At 47.6% G+C, this 5106-nt stretch overlaps 1 pseudogene; it reads right to left on the bottom strand.

Moving 5' to 3' along the window:
- Positions 1 to 595: 595 nt before the first annotated feature.
- On the bottom strand, positions 596 to 1746 carry LOC116580105 (annotated as a pseudogene).
- Between the last annotated feature and the right edge of the window lie 3360 nt (positions 1747 to 5106).

Raw genomic sequence — 5106 nt, 5'->3', positions numbered from 1 at the left:
AAGAGCGGAGAATGGCTGGCCGGTGATGGTGGGCAGCAGTGCTGGGAGCAGCAGCACGAGGAGCATGGGAGGGCGCAGCTCCTTGGGTGCAGCTGAAAGGAGTGGAGTCCATTGAGTGGGCCTCAGGGAGAAGTGCGGGAGGCCCTGTGTGATCAGAGTGAGGCACACACAGGAACCCCCAAAGCCACCAAGTCAAGTGATCTTAGGACTAGAAGAGACAGACTCCTTCTTGCAGGAGCTGCCCCCCCCCCAAGCCTCCTGCAGGCAGGGCGACCTGGAAGGAAGTGACAGTGAATGGTGGGGGCTCTGCTGCAGGTAGGGGTACACCCAAAGCAGAGGCACAATGTGGTGTTTGAGGGAGGACCGGGACGTGTATCACCTGTGGTGTGGAGGTGTTGGACCCATCCAGCTGGCATCTGCCTTCTGTAAACCTGGAACAACCAACCTTGCTGGGCAAGCTGCCCCAGGTCCTGGCGACAGCCCACTATTCCTCCCCAGTCCCAGGTCACCTGCATCTCACACAGCTGTCTGGGGCTCATGGGGGAGCCAAAGGCGAGCTGAAACCCTGCAGTAAGTGATGGGATTTGGAGAGTGCCTAGCATGAGGGGTCGGGTACCAGCTCCTCATGAGAGCGCTCTGGGGTGCAGACCAAGCTCCGCACCTGGGCAAATCCCACAGAGAAGAGCTGGCGGTGGGTGAGCAGCCACTGCTCCCTGCACTTTCCCAGCCGAGCTCTGGAAGTGTTTGAGGCTGACTTAGGCTCCCTGTGGCCAGTGGTGCTCACCCCAGCAGCTGGTGGCCGGTGAGCCTTCCCCAGCTGACCTGGTACTGGCTGTGCTTACTGCCTCTCCATGCAGGTCCCGTGATTATGGAAGGTTGCCAGTGAGTCATTCCGCCACAGGTTCCCTTCCTTGTCCTATTCAGTCCCCGCGTCCCCAAAGGAGTTCGTTCATGGCCCATCACCATGCCGATGCCACCACAGTTCAGGACCTTGGGGTGGTTATGGGTGCAGAAGGGGGTCTGCAGGATGCTGGCAGGGAAGACGGTTTCATTCTTGGTTGGATGGTGGTCGGCTTTCACTGTTGGGGGGTCATGCTCCACTGGTCCTGGATGGGAGGCTTGTAGGCCGGTCAGCCATTACCTTAGCAGAGACGTTGTGCAAATGGAACACATTCTGGAGGAGGGAGTCTCAGAGACTTCCTGCCCATCATAAACATCATCCAGCTCTTTGGGCTCCGGGACAAAGTCAAGGGAGCCAGTGCTCTCATAGACAGTGTCTGTTTTCTCCTTGGCAGCCTGATGGGACTTATTCGTCCGAGCAGCTGCCCCGGGGACTCCTCAAGGTGATCTCGCTGATCACTCCCTCAGCAATTTCCTTGCTTTGCCAGTCAAATGTGGCTGCTGCAGAGAGGCAGCCCAGGGTGAAGCCAAGTGTGACATCCGTGTTGGAGACACAGGTCTGCTGCCCTGGCCCGCAGGACTTCTTGGTGCCAGGGAGGGTCTCCAGCAGCTTCTCTGTGTAGACTCAAAGCAGCAGTTCACACTCTGGGTCGTCTTCTGCACCAGGTGAGAGTTCAGGATGTTTGGCTCTATGTGGCTGATGAGCTCTGACACTTGCTCCAGATAATCTGTCCCGTAGACTGACAAGGGCTCAGAGTCCGCCAGCTCTAGTGGGGACGGCAGGAAAGACAGAAACTCCAGCCAATGCGTGGAGGGGGCCAGGACCTGCAGCTCTGCCATGTTCATGGTTGGATCTTATTTTTAGAAATCTGTTCAGCTGTGCTGTCTTTTGGGGAATATAATCCATTTAGGTTTAAAGTAATTATTGATGGGGTGCCTGGGTGGCTCAGTGGTTAAAGCCTCTGCCTTCAGCTCAGGTCATGATCTCAGGGTCCTGGGATCGAGCCCCGCATTGGGCTCTGTGCTCAGCAGAGAGCCTGCTTCTCTTTCTCCCTCTGCCTGCCACTCTGCTTACTTGTGCTCTCTATCGCTCTGTCAAATAAATAAACAAAATCTTAAAAAATAAAGTAATTATTGATAGGTGAGGGCTTTGTATTGTCCTGTAGAGCATTTGTCTCTTTCCTCTCTTGCTGTCTTTGTGACTTTTAGATTATAGTGATATAATCTAAAGTGATATACTTTGATTCCCTTCACTTTTTCTTTTGTGTATGTTCCACAGGGATTTTCTACGTGTTACCCTCAGGCTTACACAAAGTGTCCCATAGTTACAATAGCCTATATTACACTGGTACGTTTGATTGCATACAACACTCTGCCCCCTTCGTCCCCTCCCACACTCTGTGATATTGATGGGACGGTGCATACCCTTTTATATTGTGTATCCATTAACAAAAGTTGGTAGTTACTCTTCTTTCTTTCAGCTTTACACTAAAACTGCAAGCGATTTACACGTGAACACCATTGGAGTGGTAAACTATTCTGTCTCCGTATTTACCTTTGCCAGCGAGTTTTATACTTTGTATCATTTCATGTTGCTGTTTGGTGTCCTTTTGTTTCAACCTAAGGAACTCTCTTTTGCATTCTTTTCTTTAAAATTCTTTTCATTATGTTCAGTTAGCCACTGTGTATCATTAGTTTTTTTAAAAGTTTTATTTATTTATTTTGACAGTAAGACTTCACAAGTAGGCAGAGAGGCAGACAGAGAAGGGGAAGCAGGCTCCCTGCTGAGCCGGGAGCCCGGTGCGGGTCTCCATCCCAGGACCCTGAGATTATGACCTGAGCCGCAGGTAGAGGCTTTAACCCACTGAGCCACCCAGGCACCCCTCACCCCAGTTTTTAATGTCATGTTCAGTGTTTCATTAGTTTTGTATAACACCCAGGTCTCATCATAAAACGTGCCCTCCTTTATACCCATCATCTGGCGACCCCATCCTCCCACCCGCCTCTGAAGCTTTCAGATTGTTTCCTGGAGTCCAGAGTCTCTCATGGCTCATATCCCTCTCTGATTTCTCCCCCTTCAGTTTTCTCTCCCTTCCCTATGATCCTCTGCCCTGTTTCTTATGTTCCACACGTGAGTGACACTATATGATCATTAACTTTCTCTGCTTGACTTACTTCACGCAGCATAATCTCCTCCAGTCCCGTCCATGTTGAAGCAAATGGTGGGTGTCCATCCTTTCTGATGGCTGGGGAATATTCCATTGTATATATGGACCACATCTTTATCCATTCATCTGTTGTAGGGCATCTCGGCTCTTTCCACAGTTTGGCTGTTGTGGACATCGCTGCGATGAACATTGGGGTGCATGTGCCCCTTCGAATCACTGCATTTGTTATCTTTGGGGTAAATCCCTGGTAGTGTACCTGCTGAGTCCTAGGGAAGCTCTATTTTTAACATCTTGAGGACCCTCCACACTGTTTTCCAGGGTGGCTGCACCAGCAGGCATTCCCACCGACAGTTCTCTTTTGCATTCTTGTGAAGCAGGTCAAGTTGTGATACATTTCCCCAGCTCTTGTTTGTTCAAGAACGTTCTCTCCTTCATTTCTGGAGGACAGTTTGTCGGACAGTTTGGGGGCAACTCGGAGAGCTTTCGCGACTATAGCTGTACATTTGATAGGCTGATTTATCTCCTACACTAGCCTGCTTCTCACACTCGGCATAGGTGCTGTTGCTCAGAACACCCCCAGTAAACCTCCTGCTTGCAAATCTCTGTCTCTGTGGTTAGATTTTCCAAGGAGCATAATCTAAGTCACCTACTTCAGACAAAAGCATCAGAAAGTCTGGATAAAAATTTATGCTTCTCATAAAAATTATGCTGTTTACTGTGATTTACTGTTTACTGTTTACTGTAACAGCTTCATCCTCTGCATGTTTCTGAGATCTGAGTCAGAAGAAGACAATTATTGGCAGGAAAACAAATTTGAAGCTAACACAGCTGTCAGAAACTTCACAGTGGCTATCATTTAAGCACCTACTCTTGCAAATCCTACCAACCACAGAACAATTCCAGCAAACCAAACTGAGCGACAGAGATCTTTCTCAACTGTCTTTGAAGTGCTATTTTTTTAAAAGAATTTTTTGAAAGATTTTATTTTTAAGTAATCAACACACCCAATGTGGGGCTTGAACTCAGAACCCCTAGATCAAGAATCACATGTGCTGCTGACTCCATTAGCCAGGCACTGATCAGCTTTTTCTCTAATTGAAGTATAATTAATATACAATGTGGTAGTTTCAGGTGTACAGTATAATGATTTGATAGTTGTATACATTGCTCAGTGCTACCACATTGTGCAGTCACCATCTGTCACAACATTGTTGGAATACTGCTGTCTGTACTTCTTTTTTTTTTTAAAGATTTTATTTATTTATTTGACAGAGATCACAAGTAGGCAGAGAGGCAGGCAGAGAGAGGGGACGGGGAAGCAGGCTCCCTGCTGAGCAGAGAGCCTGATGCGGGGCTTGATCCCATCCTGGGATCATGACCTGACCTGAAGGCAGAGGCTTTAACCCACTGAGCCACCCAGGTGCTCCGCTGCCTGTATTTCTTGAGTGTGTTTTCATCACCATAATTTATAACTGGAGTTTGTACTTCCTAATGCTCTTAATTTTGCCCATCACCCCCTCTGATAGCCACCAGTTTATTCTCTGCATTTATGGGTCTGCTTTTTGTTTTATTTGTTCATTTCATGTGTTTTGGATTCCACACATAATGGAAATTGTATGGTGTTTGTCTTTTTCATCTTATTTCACTTAGTGTGACACCTTCTAAGTCCACACATGTTGTTGTAAATGGCAAATCTCGTCCGTTTTCATGGCTGATACTCCATTGTACACATTATACCATATCTTCCATATCCATTTATCTATCAGTGGGCATTTGGGCTGCTTCCCTATCCTGGCTATTTTAGATAATGCTACAATAAACACAGACATACATGTATCTTTTCAAATTAGTGTTTTCATTTTTTTTATTATTTTTTATTAGGTTAGTCACCATACAGTGCATTAGTTTTTAAATTCAATTTTATTTTTTCAGTGTTCCAAGATTCACTCTTTATGCACCAAACCCAGTGCTCTGTGCAGTCTATGCCCTCATTAATACCCACCACCAGGCTCACCAATCCCCCTGACCCCTCTCCTCT

Source organism: Mustela erminea, chromosome 19 (genome assembly GCF_009829155.1).
Source record: "Mustela erminea isolate mMusErm1 chromosome 19, mMusErm1.Pri, whole genome shotgun sequence".
NCBI classification, from domain to species: Eukaryota; Metazoa; Chordata; class Mammalia; order Carnivora; family Mustelidae; genus Mustela; species Mustela erminea.
Note: the sequence above shows the minus strand (reverse complement) of the source record. Positions and strands in the feature narration are given on the sequence as shown.